Genomic DNA, 21,398 nt, shown 5'->3' on the forward strand with positions numbered 1-21,398 from the left:
TGCAATCTTTGGTGCAATATTTTCGTTTGTAATAGTTGTCCATGCGCTCAGACCTCTTGGAATGTTTCTTTTGCATGATTCTCTTTAGAAATAACGTTGTTGTTCATTGGTTTCATTAAAACAGTTAGAATAGGTTAGTAATATTTTGGTTATGTGCAGGACGTGGATGATTTGGTTTTGTTTACACTGTGCAGTGCTACTCCCTCACTCTCTCGTCCTTATAAGCCTTGCCCAGGCAAACTGCTCATCTCCCAATTAGACCCCTTGTCTCTCAACTATTCTACTTCCCACGTTATCCTACCTTTTTCGGCCTTCCATTCCCTCTGCCCTCTTTAAGACAACCTAGCTTTGCACACCCCCTCATCATCTCATCTCCCTGTCACTGAGTCATTCCAAAACACCTTTCCTACCTCCCTACCCATCCATGCAGCCTCTTCTACTCACCCATCATCCAAAATCCAATCGTAGAACATCCTGTAGGAATTACTGAACATCCTGTAGAAAATCTGAAACATCCTGTAGAACCCCTGCAAACTTCCTGTAGGAGCTCATAAACTCGGATTTTGGCAACCAAACTTTGTGAAATTCTCTGGAAGGGTGTTAGGAACCCCTTAGACCCTCTCTGAATCTTCCCAACCTTTTCCAAGCATTTCTCCTCCTTGATCCACCTCTGCACAGAAAAAGCTGGTTAAAAGCACATGCATGATAATTCTAATAACTGAAACAAAAATACAAAAAAAATGTTTTCTTCAGATAGAGGTAGTCTAGACACATGCATTTTACCTTCATAGAAGTAATGGCATCTCTTTCAGTAGTTTGCATTTCCATCTCTGCATCAGTAGGACTAGCTGGTAGAATTAGGGTTTGCTAGGGTTTGCGTTTCTTGTTGGCTTTCAATTCCTTTCTGCAAGTAGATTAGCTTCCTTTGAGTTAGCTTTCGTCCATCAGTTAAAAAGCTTCTTCTAAGAGCTCATAGAAGTTGGCTTGAGCCCCTAGCGGACTTGTGCCAGCTGACCAAGTGACAGCTGCGGCAAGAGCTAGTACTTGTGCATACCGCACCGTCGCTTCCAAGTTTGTTACGAACTACCAGGTTGATAAAATTAAAGAAGGAAGCTCTAGGAGTTGTAGCATTATTGCTACAATACTGGAGCCCACCATCTTTTTGGCGCCGTTGCCGGGGAAGCGTCAGAGTATTAGTGATTGTTGCTTTTCTTCTATTTTCCTACTCTCGCCTTCTGCTAAGTAGTTTATTTCATTTCCATTCTGCAAAAGTAGCATAGACATTTCCTGCTTTCATAGATTAACATTTCAATTCCGCAATTTCATTTTTGCAAGCGTAGATTAGCATTTCAATTCTGCAAGCGTAGACTAGCATATCATTCCTGCAATTTCATTTGAGAAAAATAGATTAGTCATTTCCTGCTTTCATTTCAATTCCGCATTTCCATTTCGGCAAGATAGTTAGTTGCAGTTCAATCTGTTTTAGTTTTGCAGGTACCAGAAAAAACAAGAGCAATCAAAAGTCTTTCCATTTCATGCCTCGTAGAAATCGGGATAAAACAGGCAAATTCTTACCCAACACCCCCACCACATCACTGAGTCACCCTTCTCTCTTCTTTGGTGACAGTGATCCAGAAGAACCTATAGGCGAAACTCCTGAGATATACGAAGATCCTATAGCAGAAGAAGAATTAGAGAACACTCCATCTGAAGCTATGGCTGACAATAGGGGAGAAGATGAGAGAATTGAAGGTGCCTTCCCCATCCGAGAGACCAATGGAGACATGAAAATGAAGAACATCAGCCCCTCTGCTTTACCTCACTTCCATGGACTGACTACTGAAGACCCTGATACCTTCCTGTTTGAGTTTGCCCTCCTTTGTCGAACCTATGACTATACCGAAGATGAGAAAAAACTGAAACTCTTCCCCTCTACCCTTAAGGATGCAGCATTACGCTAGTTCATGGGCTTACTTGGGAACAGTATCACCACTTGGGCTGAGATGCAACAAGCTTTCAATACCAAATACCGGGACTACTGTAGGTCCAAGGAAGCCAAGGGAGAAATCTTTCGAATGACCATGGGGAATGATGAGTCTTTAGAAGATTACAAGGAAAGGTTCCAACTGAGCTATAAACGGGCCAAGTGCGCACTTGACCCTGAATCCCTCAAGTTGGTCCTGCTCTGAGGAGTCCCTGAAGACCTCTTAGATACCCTTCACATGCTAGCTGGAGGAGATATTTACCAACTACCTTATGAGGACATAAAGACTGTGTTTAGAAACCACTCTAGGGCAGCCCGGAAAAGAGGTAGAGGAAACCTCCTCTTAGCTGGTATTCCTTTCTCCAAACATGAGTTTGCAAATCAATTAGCGGACCTCAAGAGTGAGGTGAGACAGACCATTGCCATGCAACTTGATACATTCCGAATCCAGCAGAAGAAAGAAGAAGCTGAGAGGGCTTTGGCTATCTTCTGCCCTAGGTGTACAAGGAAACACCCTAAGAACGAGTGCCCATTACATTCGGTTGAAGTATGTTTTGTTTGTGAGGAGGACCACCCCACAAACCAATGTCCAACCTTACCTGGGCTTAAAGCCATGTATCAAGGGACAGAAGCGCCCACTGAACCTCTCTATTTCCTCAACCAAAGGAGGCCACATGGACCTAGACCTTACGAACAAGGGATGCAAGGGGCACCTCAAGCCTATTATAGCCCCAACCAATCTGCTCCTATGCCTTCCTGGGGTCCCCCTGCTCATCCTTCCTGGTCTATGCCTCCTCCATGGTCTTACCCACCTCAGTACCATACTCAGCCCACTACTCATTCGTTTCACTCACATGCCCAGCCACAGCCTCAGTGGAATGCACCTCAATCGGGGTGGAGGCCCCAGTACAACACTCCTCCCGCCATTTTGCCTCCACCACCAGCTCAACCACAACCATTACCTCCTGCTCCTCCAAGGCAACCCCAAATGCCTGCTCAACCGAACCTGAACCCCAACAACCGACAGGCCCAGCAGGTATATACTGGGGAAACCACATGCCCTACCTATGTTATGGAGATCCAGGAGATCAACCTGCGATCTGGAAAGACTCTTCCGGATCGCCAACCTCCTCCCCCGGAGGACGAGGAAGATAAACAGGAAAGTGAACCAAAGGCCATTCCACCCTTTCCTGAGAGACTAACGGCCACCACACAACCCAACCCAGAGGAGGATGAGCTTCTGGGAGAACTCAAACAGTTGTGTGTGAGAATACCACTCCTCGAAGCCATCAAAGATGTACCGATATACAACAAACTGGTTAAGGAAAAGTGTTTCAGACACCCAGGCAGGCGAAAAAGAGATGCTTCAACCATCAATGTCATAGGACAACTGTCTGATCTTATGTTGGGGCAGGCCATCTACCCAAAGTATCTGGATCCTGGGAGTCCTGTAGTTGATGTCCACATCAATGGAACCATCATACCTCACACATTGATTGATCTGGGGGCTGCCATTAATGTGATGACCAGGGATACCATGCTCAAACTCAACCTTCAGGGTTCCTTGAAAAAGACCTCGACAGTCCTGCAACTAGCAGATCGCTCCACCGTGACTCCCGAAGGGATTGTAGAGGATGTCTTGGTCTCTGTTGACTCTTGGGAGTACCCTGCAGACTTCTTCGTTCTGCAACCAAAGGCAAAGCTTACTGGATACCCTCTTATTTTGGGAAGGCCCTGATTAGCCACTGCAGATGCTTACATAAGCTGCCATGCAGGAAACATGACCATAAAAAATGGTCCTATGTCCAAGCAGCTAGTCCTGTACCCTCCTGCCCAACCCCTATTAGAGCATGACTTACCACTTTGGTTGGAGGAAGGAGAAGAGGATGAGGTGTACTCAGTACCTTTGTGCACCCTAGACACCACTAGGGGAGGCCCCCTAACCGAGGATGATTTGATTGAGACCTTGATCTAGAATCCACCTCCCAGTGCATTGTCCTTAGAGGAATTGGTGGAGGATGCCCAAGCCAGCACCTTAGTGGACCTTTGTGTGACCAACCCTGTCGCTCGTAGAGTAAAAAATGTGGAGTTCGGCCCTGAGAGAACATTAAAGATCAGCTCCTCCCTATCTCCTTCCCAGGAAAAGGAGCTGTGTAGTCTGTTGGCCAGTCATCTAGATGCTTTTGCCTGGAGCTATAAGGAGATGAAAGGAGTCCATCCTTCGGTCTGTACCCATCACATCTACATCAAAGAAGATTGTAAACTTGTTAGGAAACCCCAAAGGAGAATGAATCCAGCCCTTAAGGACATCGTCAAGGAGGAATTGCAAAAATTGTTGGATGCCGGATTCATTTACCCCATCTCGGATAGCGAATGGGTGTCCCCTCTGGTGTTGGTTCCCAAGAAAAATGGGAAGTGGAGAATCTGTGTGGACTACCGAGAACTGAACAAGGCCACCAAGAAAGACCATTTTCCTCTACCCTTCATAGATCAAGTGCTGGATGGACTGGCAGGAAAGAAGTTTTTCTCTTTCCTAGATGGGTTTAGCGGGTATAACCAGATCCAAATCAGCCCGGAAGACCAAGATAAGACCACCTTCACTTGTCCTTGGGGTACCTTTGCTTACCGAGTTCTTCCCTTTGGATTATGCAATGCTCCTGCCACCTTCCAGAGAGTCGTCTTGAGCATCGTTTCTGAGCTGGTTCATGATTCGGTGGAAATCTATATGGATGACTTCACTCCTTATGGGTCCAACTTCCAGGAAGCATTGTCCAATCTGGGAAAAGTCCTAACCAAGTGCATTGAGATGAACCAGTCCCTTAGTCCTGAAAAGTGTGAATTCTTGATGACTGAAGGGACCGTGCTAAGCCATACCATTTCTTGCCAAGGATTACAGGTGGATCCTAACAAAATTGCTCTCATCAAGAAGGTTCCACCTCCTTAGAAGGTAAGAGATGTTTGAAGTTTCTTAGGTTTAGCAGGGTATTATAGGAGATTCATTAAAGACTTCAGCAAGCTAGCCTCGCCATTGTTTAGCATCTTGGCAAAGGATGTTGAGTTTAAATGGACTGACGATTGTCAGAAGGCTCTGAATGAATTGAAGGACAAGTTGGTGTCTGCCCCAATCTTGAGAGGTCCAAACTGGGCCCTACCTTTCCACATCCACACTGATGCCTCGAACAAAGCCATAGGGGCAGCCTTAGGACAAGTTGAACAAAAACTTCCATACGCCATATACTTTGTCAGCAAAAACTTATCCAAGGCAGAACTGAATTACACTGTAACTGAGAAAGAATTCTTGGCCGTGGTCCATGCACTGAACAAATTCCGACATTATATCACTGGATATCAAACATTTGTACATACTGATCATGCTGCAATTAGATATTTAATGAATAAACCAGATGTGAATGCTCATATCATTAGATGGTTACTTTTGTTGCAACAGTTTGATTTGACTATTGTTGACAAGCTAGGTAAAGAAAATGTTGTTGCTGACTTTTTGTCTAGATTGGATTTACCTGCAGGTGAGGATGGAACAATGGATGACCAGATGCCAGATGAACATCTATTTTCTATCTCAGTAGTCTCTCCATGGTTTGCTGATATAGCAAACTACCTTGTCTCAGCACAGTTCCCTCCGCACCTATCCTCAAGGGAGAAGAGCAGGATCGTGAGGAAGAGTGCCTCATTCACTTGGATCGGGGGCAACCTGTTCAAGCTTGGCCCTGATCAGATCTTAAGGCATTGTGTAAGGAAAGAGGAAGTCTTTGATATCCTCCTAACCTGTCACGACGGACCTTGTGGAGGACATTTTGCAGCCAAGAGGACTGCCTTCAAAATCCTGCAGGCAGGCTACTATTGGCCCACGCTTCATCAAGATGTCAGAAGGTATATCAGCCAATGTGACTGATGCCAAAGGATGGGGAAACTAACTCCAAGGGACGAAATGCCTCTCCAACCTCAAGTGACTCTTGAGCCATTTGAGAAGTGGGGTATGGATTTTGTGGGTCCAATCAATCCTCCTTCGAGGCAGAGGTCTTACATCATCGTGTGTACAGACTACCTGACAAAGTGGGCAGAAACCAAGGCAATCAAAGCAGCGACAAAAGAAAAGGTGGCCGAGTTCTTAAGAGAAAACATCTTCTACAAATTTGGCTACCCAAGAGAGCTAGTCACCGATCAAGGAAGCCAGTTCACCTCCAACTTAATTGAAGACCTACTCGCTCATCACAAAATCAAGCATAGGACTTCCACCCCCTATCATCCTCAAGTGAATGGGCAGGTGGAAGTCAGCAATAGAGAATTGGAAGGGATCTTGACTAAGGTGGTGAGCAGCAGTAGAAAAGATTGGGCATATCGCCTGGTTGAGGCCACGTGGGCTTACAACACCATTTGGAAGACCACAACCGGCTTCACACCTTATGAGCTGGTCTATGGGAAGAGAGCTTTGCTGTCAATTGAGTTCGAGTACAACACCTTGAGGATGGTAGCTCAGCTGGACCAAGATCTCAGCCATGCCCAACAAGAAAGGTTATTGCAGCTGAATGGATTGGATGAGCACCGAATGCAGGCCCTTCTCCACTCAGAAGTGGTTCAACTTCAGAGGAAGGTGTGGCATGACTGACACCTCAATGACAAGCAATTTCAGCCGGGAGATTGGGCGTTGTTGTATGATTCTAGGCATAAGGATTTCAAAGGGAGGCTGAGAACCAAATGGTTGGGACCATATGCAGTGGAAAAATGTAATGACAATGGGTCTGTTCTTATTCGGACCATTGATGAGGAGGCCATCCCCATGCTTGTCAATGGGCATCGACTAAAGATCTACAGGAAACCTCTTTAAAGGCAAGAATTCATCAAAACTGTGGAAAAATCAGCGTTGGTCATAGAGAAGGGTTATGCCTCTGTTTTGGGCACACCCTGAAGATCTAAAAAAAAAATAATAATAATAATAATAATAAAGATCCTTGGGTGAAAACCTTTCTGAGGCTCCCAAGGCAGATGGTAGGGGTGAAAACCTCATCGAGGCGTCCCTGCTGTCTTCTGAAAATGTGTGAAAAAAGACCCTTGGGTGAAAACCTCTCTGAGGTGCTCAAGGCAGATGGTAAGGGTGAAAACCTCATGGAGGCGCCCTTGTTGTCTTTCAAAAAAAAAGAAAAAGAAAAACAAACAAAGAAACAAGGAAAACAGGTCCAAGATTTGATAATTCATGCAGGTTGCAGGTGTTCCATGCAGGAAAAGAGGTCCCTCAACTCAAAGACAAGTGTCCCTACTATGCTACCAGAGGACCTCACCAGCACTCCCTCCAGAAACACTCATATCTTCCAAGGTCTGGGCATGATTTGATCACAGTTTAGCCTTCTACAGGAAGCTACAGGACTTTCTACAGGAAGTTCTGTATTTCTACAGGAAACTTCCTGTAGAATCTCAGGATGACCCAGGACCGACTGTGTGGGAAGATCTGAAGCCCGAGGCCGACATGAAGGCATGCAAGCTAATGTTTTCCTCCATCACCCATTGTTGTCGCCTCCTCCTTCTACCACCCCAGTTGCCATGCAATGGAAATACCTGCACAGTCAAATCAGAACATTGAATTATCAGAGGAAGCGATTCTCAAATGGAATAAAGGATGCAGAGACCCCATGCGCTACTTACCAAAGCCATCCGAGGACCCTGCAACCGTGACCGTGATGCCACTGTCTCCACCATTTCGGCATGCACCCGAGGAGGACAAACTGCTACAGGACATCCTACAGGAATCCCGTAGCAGTTCATCCAGCTAAAAGTGTACACCATCAAGGCGCCAGCAACACATAGAGCGGGCACATGCACCACCCGCAGCCAGGTAATAAGCTTCATAACTAGCAGCAGTCGGCAAGAAGGAACCCCCGTGCCTGTGCATGAAGCAGTAGCAGGCGGATCCGTCACCCTCGTCCTGAAACCTGAAAATCACGTCGCGGCCACACAGGTAAGTGCCTCACCATTTTTTCGTCAAATTACATGAACAATGCTCTGAAATGTTTGCAAGTGTGGAAATGAATGGGTTGAGCAGTCGGGTAGCCATTCAACTGGCCACGACGACCAGTCCGATGGTCTTGTCAGATTTGGAAAGTGTTGGTCGTGGCAAGAAAAACGGGTAATGGACACGTGAGAAGCGTCCAGTCGGGGAGAAGCGGCGTTTTAACAGAAATGGCGGCGGCAGATCTGCAGGGAATGATGCGGCGGTCAGGCAGACTTGCAGTGAAATGAATAAGTGATGTCGTCCAACGGTCCGGCAGGGACAGCTCACCCCCGTGCCACAAATTCCGCAGGGATTCAAATCCACCGGCTAGATCGTCACTCCACTCATTTATCATCAGCCGTTTTGCAGTCGAGTAAGCGTCCAAATTTCTCTGAAGCTAGTTACTCCAAGTCTTCGGCTTGTTCAAATGTCTGGTGGTTGCACAGAAGGCGCAGAACCACTGACGTGCTCTCCGGAAACTGTGCGCGACTTCTACAGGAAGCTGCGCTACAGGAAGCTCGCCGCTACGGAGGAAATCGGTCTGTTCACGTCAAAAGTGGCGAATTGGGAAAGGTAAGCCTGAACCTATTCCTCCCATGCAATTGGTTTGGAGGGTGGCAAATTTGACGTCCTCAAAAAAAGTAAAACTATAGTCTGAGCATAAAATTGCAAGCGTTGTCTTCCTTTTGCATGAAAATTGTCGTCGTAGTATATGCGGGGTTTTCTACAGGATTTGGTTGGTAATTAAGGCCCTCTCAAGGCTCACCTGTAGATAGTCGAGAATTCACGAACTGTGTGCTTGACAGAGGCGTAATTCTGCGCTCTGCCCAAAGAAATCCCAAAGGCCCGTCTTTTGATATGCGCCAGCCACCTCCGGCTAACACAACAAACTTTCACCATGCTGGGTGGGTTCATTAAGAAGGAACCAACAGACTCAAAGAGGCTACGGGAAAACCCTGAGGTGGTAGAACTGTTATCTCGTGCACGATGGTTGTCGTTCTGCGACAAGCTTCAAGGTTATGATGATGAGGTGGCAGAGGAATTCCTGCGAGCTCTGAAGCCAAAATCAAAAACGCTGGCCATCGTCAATTTCAGGGGCTTGAATCTCAGACTAACCCCACAGTTCATCAGCAGAGTCACTGACCTCCCAATGGGGGTACCGTGGGATAAGGAGGAGAGGAAATTAGGCCAGAAGGCTAAAAAGGAGTTCTTTCTGCCGGAGGAGCAATTCTCAAAGGATAAGAACGGGGTTCGCAGAGTTAGCCTACAGCCGCTTTGGAGTGAGGTCAGCCTCCAAATTATGAAATATATCACGTGCGAAGGATGATTCAGCATCGTATATGGGTACCATTTCCGGCTGCTCTAAGAACTGAGGCACCAAATGGACCTACCTTCAGAAAACAAGCTAAGTATTCCCTACTTCCTCCTGCAGTCCATGATTGAATGTGCCACCAAATTACGAGAGGGCACGCCAGACCAGGTAGCCCATCATGGGCTCATTAAGCTCCTCGTGGAGGATGCACTCCACACATACACCATCCCTCTCTCGTGGGAAGCCTTCCGAAATCTGACTAAGGATGGCGATATCAAAATGTTGACCGAGGAGCTTGCTTCCTCCAGCAGCGAGGAGAAGGAGCCAATACACACAGAGAAGAAAGGGAAAGGCCAAGAAACCGTGGCCAAAGCACCGAAGAAAGAACAAAAGGGGAAATAAGAGAAACACTAGGTTGCCGAAAAGAAGGATGACAAATCCACATTGACACCCAGGGAGAAAAGGTTACAAAGTAGAGTGGGAAAGACTGAACAAGTCCACATCAGTAAAGGAACCTCAAAAGCAGCATCAGCAAAGTCAAAAGACAAAGCACCCTTAGCCAAACAGGCTAAAATGGTGCCACTTGTTTCTACAGGAAAGTCAAAAACGGCTTCTACAGGAAGCCAGAAATCAGCAACTACAGGGCCTTCTACAGGAAGCCCTGAAAAAGGAAAACCAAAGGAGAAGACATCTGAAATTCCTACAAGGGAGGCAGCAGCCGTGCTGGCCACCCTTAGTACACCTTCCAAGCCGAGGGAAAAACGAAAGAGGGAGATCCCTCTGTATTTCAAAGCACGGAGGAGTGTAAGGATCAAGACAGGCAGGCCCCAACCTCCATCCAGCAGCCCAATTACTATAGAGGATACCCCTACCTCGCCAAGGGAGAGGTCCCCCTCAAAAATATGAGTCACTTATGAGCAGGGGAGGCCGAAGACAACTGCTTGGAAGGAGAGAATGGACAGGTTGGCTTCGAAAACCCCACTACAGGATGCTGAGGCCGTTCTACAGGAAACATTGGCCCGGCTCAAGGAGACAGAGAAAATGGAGGGAGAGGCACCCACATCACCACTTAGGGAAGTCGAAGTAGAGCCACCGAGGGAGGAAGAGAAAGAGCATATTCCAGAACCTAGTCCCCAGCCAAGCTTGAGCTCGTATTATAACTTCTTAGAGGCTGGAAAAATTATCCCACAGAAATTCACTGTGCCACTTTTCTTTGCGTTGGAGGAAGAAAGAGTGAGAACTCACACGTGGATGAAAATAGCTAAATCAAAAGGAGTGGCAGATATAGGGCCCTTGGAGGAACAACTCAAGGAGGCACGAAAAGAATTAGCTATGGCCAAACACATGGCGAACTGCTAGCGGGTGTTCCTATAGGAAGAGAATGAGAAACTTAAACTGCAGCTACAGGAACTGAAGAAAGGAAAGGGCACATCATCAGGGGACACTACAGGAGAACATCAAGGCAAAGAAGGACTGCAAATTGGTCTTGGGGAGCCAACCTCACATCTACAGGAAAGGGAAATGCAAGCACAAATCAAGATACAAGCTCTCAAACAGCAGTTGCAGCAAAAAGAGGCACAAATGGCCTGCATGGCCAGTTGGGCCATGGATGCTCTACAATGCAGACAACCAGCCAAATCTTATGGCCTGTACCTACGGGACCAGTGGCTGCAATTTCAAATCAATGCATTGGCATAGAGGGGTATCTCCCGAATCCAAGACCCCCAGCAGTTCACAGAGTTATGCAATAGCAGTTCATCGGAGGACAAGGCCAAACTATCAGAGCTCTATCTCCATAATTTGGCCCTTCCTAATGTGACTTCATGGGATCCCAACACAGCTATAGGAGATATGCAGTTGATGGCATTTGCCTCATGGTTGAACCATGAAGAGAAGAGAGCAGCGAAAGTCAAAGAGGTCATGAACCGAGAATTACATGAGCCAATGCTGATTAGAGCAGAGCCAAGGGATCCCACTGCATTGATATCGGCCCACCAACACTTAGCCACCACCCCTCAAACCTTATTGAAATACATGGATCAGCAGGCTCAGGCCATAGCACATTTCGAGGATATGGAGTGACTATTAGGGGAGAACTGTGTTCATGCTTTCACCCGCCGATGGAACACATTGTCCCACAGCCTCAAAATAAGAGAATATCACACTCCAACTCGAATGAGGGAAGCTCTAGCATGGGTGCCCCTCTACAAGAAATCCATACAGAACCTCCAAGCCAACTGGATTGGCCTCAAGCTAAGCCCACCTCTGCTGTTAGGATTGATGGAAGGCAGCACAGGAAAAGAAGAGCATAAGCAGTGGGAAGAGGTGGAAAGGAAGGCTGGGTTCCATGCCAGTGAGGAGGAGACCACTTCAGAAGCCTGGGATGTGAGGGTGGCGGTGAAAGCAATGAAGGACGAGGAGCTGGATTAGTTGCTCAGGGATGAGCAATCATTTTAGCTAGGGGTGATGATGAGCCCCAAATTTGGTAACATTTTGGGCTCATTTGGCCTAACTACCTTTGCTCAATCCTTCATTTTTCATAACTTATGCATCATTTTTTAGTATGTTTATGTCATTTGTACGAATAAGGGTAGTCACTATTCCTAGGTGGCTAACACGTGCTTATTTCAGGCTTTTTGACACATGTTGGAGCAAAACCACGCAGATAAGGGCTAGGAGACAGCCAAGATGGGATTGAGGATTCGTAGGAAGGTTGTCCACGGCATTAAATAGCCTTCCTCGGGATCTTCACCCCCAACTCCGAGTTCCAACAGCCACCACAACCGGATCTAGAAGGCAGCCAAACGGATTTTGAGGAAGCAGCTGTTCACTCCTAGTTTGGTCAACCAAGTCCCACTGATTTAGGAGGCCAGCTTGGGGCCTCGTGATGTATAAATGATAAGGCTTTAGCCTTCGAAAAGGACTTGTGAAACATTGTTGCACATTCTTCACTACGAGCTGCTAGCTCTGTTTTTGCTCTTTTGTAGCCATCATTGGCATACTTGTTGACTTATGATTATTAATTTTTAATGGGACGGAGGCATATTTGCTCTCAATTCTGAGTTTTTAAAGGAGCCATAGCTCTCGGGGTTGGGCCCAACCCGAGAGCCTAGGGCCTCCTTCTTTTGTATTGATATCTTTTCTTTCAGCATTATGGTTTTCTTTACATGCATTTGAAACACAGTTTGTTGAGTTAGATTTCGTAGTGTGGTTAAGTAGGTCATTGTTAGAAGATAGAGTTACTTCAGATGGTTAGAATAGAGTGAAGAGATTAGAATTGATAAAAGTTCCATAAAAGGGTTGACTGTACTCCCATTTTCACCTCTTTCTAGGGGCTAGAATTGCAGACAGTGTTACCCACCAAAAACATTGGTTTACGCACTCATGCAATCTTTGGTGCAATATTTTAGTTTGTAATAGTTGTCCATGCGCTCAGACCTCTTGGAATGTTTCTTTTGCATGATTCTCTTTAGAAATAACGTTTATGTTCATTGGTTTCATTAAAACAGTTAGAATAGGTTAGTAATATTTCGGTTATGTGCAGGACGTGGATGATTTGGTTTAGTTTACACTGTGCAGTGCTACTCCCTCACTCTCTCGTCCTTCTAAGCCTTGCCCAGGCCAACTGCTCATCTCCCAATTAGACCCCTTGTCTCTCAACTATTCTACTGCCCACGTTATCCTACCTTTTCGGCCTTCCATTTCCTCTGCCCTCTTTAAGACAACCTAGCTTTGCACACCCCCTCATCATCTCATCTCTCTGTCACTAAGTCATTCCAAACCCCTCTCCTACCTCCCTACCCATCCATGCAGCCTCTTCTACTCACCCATCATCCAAAATCCAATCGTAGAACATCCTGTAGGAATTACTGAACATCCTGTAGAAATTCTGAAACATCCTGTAGAACCCCTGCAGACTTCCTGTAGAAGCTCATAAACTCGGTTTTTGGCAGCCAAACTTTGTGAAACTCTCTGGAAGGGTGTTAGGAACCCCTTAGACCCTCTCTGAACCTTCCCAACCTTTTCCAAGCATTTCTCCTCCTTGATCCACCTCTGCACAGTAAAAGCTAGTTAAAAGCACATGCATGATAATTCTAATAACTGAAACAAAAATACAAAAAATGTTTTCTTCAGATAGAGGTAGTCTAGACACATGCATTTTACCTTCATAGAAGTAATGGCATCTCTTTCAGTAGTTTGCATTTCCATCTCTGCATCAGTAGGACTAGCTGGTAGAATTAGGGTTTGCTAGGGTTTGCGTTTCTTGTTGGCTTTCAGTTCCTTTCTGCAAGTAGATTAGCTTCCTTTGAGTTAGCTTTCATCCATCAGTTAAAAAGCTTCTTCTAAGAGCTCATAGAAGTTGGCTTGAGCCCCTAGCGGACTTGTGCCAGCTGACCAAGTGACAGCTGCGGCAAGAGCTAGTACTTGTGCATACAGCACAGTCGCTTCCAAGTTTGTTACGAACTACCGGGTTGATAAAATTAAAGAAGGAAGCGCCAGGAGTTGTAGCATTATTGCTACAATACTGGAGCCCACCACATACTTCCGCGTAGATCTGGAACAAGGCACTTTTTTTAAGAGTTATTACTTATGAGTTGGTTATAGATCAAATCTACTTTTTCCAGTATTTAAGCAAACATTTAAACATAAAACCCCATGCGCGCAATTATAACAGAAGATGAATAACTTTAGAACATAAGCAATAAACAAATCCACAAGAAAACACACAATGATTAAGACATTCTTATCTTTATTGATCTTCTCTTCAATACAACCAGATCCACCCTGCGCACTCAGCTGCAGGGGTCCGCGCACACAGCTGCGGACTCTACCAGGCCTCTGTGCACATAGCTGCAGAGCCTCTATCTACCCACCAACACCCTTGACTCGAACTTACAAATGCAGAAGATACTGTCTTCACAAACCCATAGCACTCAGATCTATCCAACACCAGAACTGCCTTTTACCCTTAGAGCCTCACTCTATTTATACATTCCCATGGTCCACAGACCATGGGTAGGCTGACTTACTTCCTATTATTCTATACTATTTCTTGGGTGGACAACCCTTTGACTTGACCTATTACATTTTGCGCTCTGCATATTTCAAAGATTTACAATATTATTATCCTAACTTATAGGCTTTAAGCCCCAAAACTGTTACACGGGACCTCCGCTACCCAATAACATTTGTTGCCGAAGCTGCTTTCACTGTACTTACTTTGATTCTGACCCCGTTTTACTACACATGCTAGACCAAGGCAAAATAGGATTGTAGGAACCCTTTACCGAAGTAAACCCTCCCCGAGTATTTTCACAGTGGATATTTCTTTCGTTTGTATTAAATCTTTAGGTAGAATTTTGCAGCCATTGAAATGACTATTGTATTTTTCAGCTTTTTCTTTAGTTTATGCCTAGATCTATTGATTGTCAAAATGGCTTGATGTCTTTCTAAAGGGAAATTTTCATGAGGCTGTTAGACGAGCAGGCTGATCATCAACTCCAAAGCCATGTCTGCATTTCGAAACCAGTAAAAAGGACTTTCAAAAAGGAAGGTAACAACATTGAATCCCTTGCCCGCCAACCTCTGCAACCTCTGCAAGAAGCTAAGGCTCCCCAAGATCATGGGGCATCAAGTAATTCACCTGTCATTCACAAAACACCTGATGATCAAAATGTCATGAGTTCTGATCAGCATGAAGCCTATTACATTATCAACTCCATAGGCAATAATTACCCGTATTCCAGTGACTTGTTCCGAGTACTCTCAACGAAACCAATCGAACTCGTTTATGCATCACCATTTGGAGTCTACAGTGCCATGGATAAAGAGCAGAACTATATTGAAAAGGTAGCTACTGTAATGCCCTACGATTATAGCAAAACAAGTGAGAAGAAAATGCTGGTCGTGGATTATACCAATTTGCTTCATTCTAGCTACATTGATTCCTTAAAGTTTATACTTGATGACGATGGAGAAGATTCGAATTCCAGCGAGTATCATGTCAAATGGAAGCCTTTGGCAGGAAATCAGCAGAATTTCGTTAGCTTGGGAAGCGGGGAATTTCGAGAAGATGACAAACCATTCGTGCAATAGGCAGATCCAGAGGGCAGTCAAGATTATGATTCTTTGACTCTAAATAGTAACATCGAGTTCTGGAGATGTGAGCTCTCTCTGTGGCCACCAATAGAAAATAACACAATGGTAGAACTAACTGTGGCGTAATCATCCTCAAATGGCGCAACAACACCTGTGACTGGGCAGTAGAAAAAAAAAAAGTGGAACCCTCATGTAAAAATTTCTTTGTGGAGCACTTTCTTGAGGTTGTAGATAATACCATGGGCACAAATATGGAATGGAAAGGAAATATTTATGATCGTTGGCCATACGTGAACTTAGCAAATGAGGACCAAGGGATGGAGTACTGGGTCAACCTTCTTAGGCAAGTTGGTCCATTGCCATTCCTCGAGACTTTAGCTCCACCTAACCTTTAGCCCTTCATTTCTATCCACTCTACCCTAAGATTTAAGGGCTCTCTCTTTCATTTGTGCCCCAGTTTACCCTAGGAGTAAAGGGCTTCCTCTTTCATTTATGCCCCACTTTACCCTAAGAGTTAAGGGCTCTCTCTTATGCTATGTTTCTTTCCCTTTCTCACATGATCCTCGTTTTTCTTTCTATTCTGAATTACTGGGTAGCATGCAGTACATATCTGGAATATCCTCTCAATTTCATTTTAAATGGTAGTGGTTGCTTTAAATGATTTGTGAACTAGGTAGTATTTAAATCTCCCTTTGTATATTTACATGGAGCACTGGAATTTTTGTATTTTTTCTGAAGTGTTTTTGTGTGTCTCATAGCTAAATCTATCCAACACCACTGATTTTAAGAAAGTTTCAGGATATTTTCACATCTCTTGCATTTTAAAAATGCATGTGACTCTGGGCAGAATGGTATTAACTGTACATTTTTAAGAAACACAGGTTTTGAGAAAGTTACCATTTAAAATACTGACTTTGGGTAGAACAATATTAATTGTTTGAATTAATGCTTTACTATCTATGCCTATATCTAGGGTTGCGTTTGGAAATGGCTTGGACAATGGTGGCTATTGTATTCAAGCTGATGGTCGGCATAGTTAATTGTCTGATCATCGATGATGATCTAGGTTGCAAGACTTGTTCTTTTACATTGGTGTTAAAGTTGTATATAGTTAGTATGTACCCAAAGAATATATGTGAATTTGTTGGGTAAGAGGAAGTGTCTTAATTTTTTTGTATTACTATAATTATTTTTGACATTTTATTAATTAAATTATTTGATTTGTATGTGTTGATTAAATTAGATTATTTAATTATATTTTTAGATCATCATTATGTAAAAGATTTTAAAGTATTTGTCATAGTTTTGTTTAAAGTAGTGATCATCTTTGTTGTTTCTTCGCTGGATAGGGAGGAAATATTTAAAAACATTTTTATTGTTATAAAACATTTGTTATAGATTTTACTAAAGCAGTTATCATCCTTGTTGTTTCTTCACTTGATAGAGAGGAAATATTTTAAAATATTTTTATTGTTTCTATATATATATATATATATATATAGATATATATATATATATATATATATATATATATATATATATATATATATATATATATATATATATATATATATATATATATAGATGTATTACACACACACACACAGATATATATATATATATATATATATATATATATATATATATATATATATATATATATATATATATATATATATATATATAATAGATATAGATATAGATATATATATTTCTAGATAGATTTTTGTATTTCTTTTAGAGTAAATATAGAAGAAATTTTCATATAGTTGTTGGTCTACTAGGGAAACCATACCAGTAGTACAATAGGATGGCTTTTTTCCATTATATATACCATGTGCATATTCATAAAAACTAGAATGTCCAATAATAGTAGAAAATAATGTATGAGTAGGCTTCTCTTCATTACCTTGAATACTAGCATTGTTGCTTCTAATTAAGCTAAAAATTAAAAAAGAGACCATTTAGATAAATGGTGAGTCCAATGGTTTGCCATAGTGTCTTCATTTCATCCAGACAGTTGCATGTGTACCATCTTCTTTGCTAGCTTGGAGACTTTTAAATTTAGCAAAAATTCCTATTGTGCTAATTTTGACAGTTCTATAGGCACCTTTCTAATGATGGTATTTATTTTCCAGTATATGTATATTGTTTCCATGTATATTGTTTGTTTTGTTTGGATGTTCGTTGTGATAGGGATCCACATGCTTACATTTTCCTATACTTTCCTGTTTGAAATATTTTTGAAAAGTATAAGATTTAAACATCTTACTCATATATTTTTTTTACTTTTTTTATTATTATTATAATGGACATTATTTTTCTATTTGGAACAAAATTTTTATTTTATTTTTATTTTAAAAGGTGATGGACGAATGAACAAACTTACGCATGCCTTTCATACTGGGTTGTAGAATGCGCATCTCAACTCAATAAACCACATGGAAAAGGGAAATGAAAAGCTCATCAAGGTGTGATCCGAGTTGGCTCAACTCCCAGATTTGACCAAGATCTTTTACTTTTGTGATGTTGTTAGAATTGCATTTAAAATAGCATAAAGGAACATAAATGCATGTTGTAAAGAAGAAGGAACATGACAATCATCAGCAACATAAAATAACAAGGCGTTGATATGGAGTTTGTCCAGGAGGGACTACGTCTCTGGGCCCTAGTGTCAAGATGGTGTAGGCTGCTGCATTAAGTGCTAGAAAGAGTGATGATGTACATGTATGTGTTTTCCCTATCATACAAGGAATATTCCCTCACGCAGGAGTGGCTCCAAGAGATGTTTTGCTGCAGGAACTCTCATTCAAAAAGGACTCCTATCAGTATGACATAATTTCACATATGACAATAATGAGCATCTCATGAACATGGCATCAAAGGGATCTCAATTCAGACATACATGGCGAAAACATGAGTATCCCATCAACATGACGACAAAGGGATCTCAAACAAAACATGACGAATCATGACAAACTTGGCCCGTTAACCATAACTGTGTCTTTTTTTAAATGGAGGCGTGGTTATGTGGTAGTTACGTTGTATTAAATTTTGGGTTGGTTGGTTGGTGTACGCCACCAAATGGGGCTGTCGCGTGGGTGGGACCGGCGGGCCCGCTGGCCGTGGGTTCAACTCCCACCAGCTCCGGCATTTTTTTTAACATATGGTAGTTTGGGGGTGTGGGTCGGGTCCACTGGATGTGGCCCACTCACCCCATATTTAATATTGTTTAATGTTTGGGAGTTGGGTGGAGGGTTGGTGGGGGTCATGGCCCATCGACCCAAATGTAATTTAACATTTGTTTATATGTGTGTGGTGGTTGAGGGAGGGTCGGCGGGGGTCATGGCCCATCGACCCATAATTAAAATTTTGATTTTATTATTATGTGTTGGTCGTTGGGGGGTGGCAGGGTTGGTGGCCTGCCACCCCATAAATATATATATATATATATATATATATATATATATATATATATATATATATATAGATATATATATATATATATAACAAGCACATATTTTCGAATTTGTATAATTTAGGGGATATTAGACAAATCAATGATCCAACAAATTCACCTACTTTTGGGACCTAGTTTTCTTGCCTAGGGGTCGGTCAAATTGTAGGACACTTAAACCTATCCCACAACCTAACTTTGACCAAAACTTTGATTGGTTTGTTCTCCCTCATACGAACTCAGATTGACAAACCGTTCACACCGTTGTGATCAAGACGACAAGATTTATGCTCTGGTCCTAGTTTGAAAGCATTCTGATCACTTTGATTTTTGAGCTTCCATAAGCCCTCTTTGTCTTATGTGTGTCTCTAGAGCCACCTGGATCAAGGTGGCACATCATTCAAGCCAGTTTCCAGTTGATCATTCCCATATGTCATGGCCAGTTGGCAATTTCCTGAAGGGATGATAAGGGCTCAACCTTTTGGAGGTGTTACGACCAAAGGGAGTGCACCATAATGTCGTAGGTCATTCTATAATGGGAGGCGACCCTTCTTCTACCATCTCATAAATATTTGAGTCTAATTCAAAAATTGTCTAAGGGGGTAAAGAATTATAAAATCAAGTTGTGCATGCATTATGAGAAAAATGGAACCTTCCCAAATGGGTTGAAGTGCAAATTTTCCCATGGACACAATGACCTTAGGCCTTTATCAACTTCATCAAGTGTTCTATTGGGTGCAAGTGTTTGAACTCGGCCTTCAACTACATCTTCTCAAGGCCTTCAACTACGTCTTCTCTAGGATCTTATTCCAGTGAGGAATTTGATGATCTAAATCTACTCAAATCTGAGAGTTTTTTCTTTTCTTTTTGTATTTAGATGTATGTACACTCATAATTACATGGTTGAAATCCTAAGAGTTATGTTGAATCCCTTACAGTTTCTCATTCGACTAGATGTATTCATCACTTGCGCATTCATATGTAGTTTTTTTAATGCGAGTATACCGAGCAAGAGCTTTGGTTAATTTTTTAAACTGGCAGATTACTTTTGGCTACCAAGCTGACCAATTTTAAATTACTTCATTTTATAAATATTCGTTCTATTGTGAAATTATTTGTAACTAGTTTCTTGATGTCTATTCGACTCTCTGTTCTATAAGCTCGAACTCAATCAATGTATGGTTCTAGTTATTTGCTTATATTTCTAGATTGAATTTTTATTCATATAGGGTAATTAAACCCCATATTGGAATAAGATCCTTGAGAATATCTTATTCCCTATTCGTGTAAGTCTACCCAAATTATAATTTTATTTTCTTTTGGAAGCATGCAATTCAAAGGATTTATCCTAAAGAAGATCTTATTCTGGCTACAAGCCGAACAATTTTTAAATTATTTCATTTTATAAATATTCATTCTATTGTGAAATTCTTTGTAACTAGTTTCTTGATGTCTATTTGACTCTCTGTTCTATAAGCTTGAACTCAATCAATGTATGGTTCTAGTTATTTGCTTATATTTCTAGATTGAAGGTTTATTCATATAGGGTAATTAAACCCCATATTGGAATAACATCCTAGAGAAGATATTATTCCCTCTTCATGTAAGTCTACTCAAATTATCATTCTATTTTCTTTTGAGAGCATGCAATTCAAAGGAGTTATACTAGAGAAGATCTTATTCCCTCTTTGTGTAAGTCTACTCAAATTATTATTTTATTTTCTTTTGGAAGCATGCAATTCAAAGGAGTTTGAGGGTATAGATGCATGACATAGTGTGCTTGGTCACGGGAAATGATTGAATTTCTTGTAAATGAATAGGAGGAAGGAATATATGGACAAATTGAGTTGCCCTACATGTAGACAAGATAAATAGTAGTATGTTACGATAAACATGATAGATATAATAGTTAAGTTTTTGTTGAGAAAGATAATAGTTAGTTATGACTTACGACGTTCCTTTGCAACATCTGGTGCAATTTCTAGTTTTAAGAACATGTGCACTTTCATATGAGAGTGTCCAAAAATTTCTCATTACAACCTTTTTTCACCATAGCTTTTTTGTGCGAGAGATGAATATATATATATATATATAGCTTTGATAGTTAGATCAACTAATTTACAGCCAATCATGAATCCTTTTCTTTAATATAATAAAGGTCACAAGTTTAACTCTCTTGTCCTTCTTAGGGTAAGACCTCGTAATCCCTCTCTTGTCCCTCTGGAGGAGAGGCATCATAGTCCCTTTGAAGTCAAGAGTTCAACATTATTATCCCCTTTCGCATGAGGCTTTTTATTTTCTTTTAAATATGATTTATATTATATAAATATAAAATTTCAATAAGACATTGACAATTATATTGTAGTAGTGTTTTTTCTTTCATATGTTGTTTTTGAATTTTTTATTATAATTTATATCATATAGATATAAAATCATTTTTAGAAGATGGTACATTTCACCTAAATTTATTAACAAAACTAAAATATCTGTATTTTTTTAATATTTTTTATGAGAAAAACTAAAATATTTTTGGTTTTGGTGA

General features: G+C 42.1%; 1 pseudogene; it reads left to right on the forward strand.

Moving 5' to 3' along the window:
* Nucleotides 1-14,766: 14,766 nt before the first annotated feature.
* LOC149197066 (uncharacterized) lies at nt 14,767-15,794 on the forward strand (annotated as a pseudogene).
* Nucleotides 15,795-21,398: the final 5,604 nt, after the last annotated feature.

This window comes from Pinus tabuliformis, chromosome 2_2 (assembly GCF_031772625.1).
Source record: "Pinus tabuliformis cultivar Carrire ecotype Pingquan chromosome 2_2, CPIR1, whole genome shotgun sequence".
Classification (NCBI taxonomy): Eukaryota; Viridiplantae; Streptophyta; class Pinopsida; order Pinales; family Pinaceae; genus Pinus; species Pinus tabuliformis.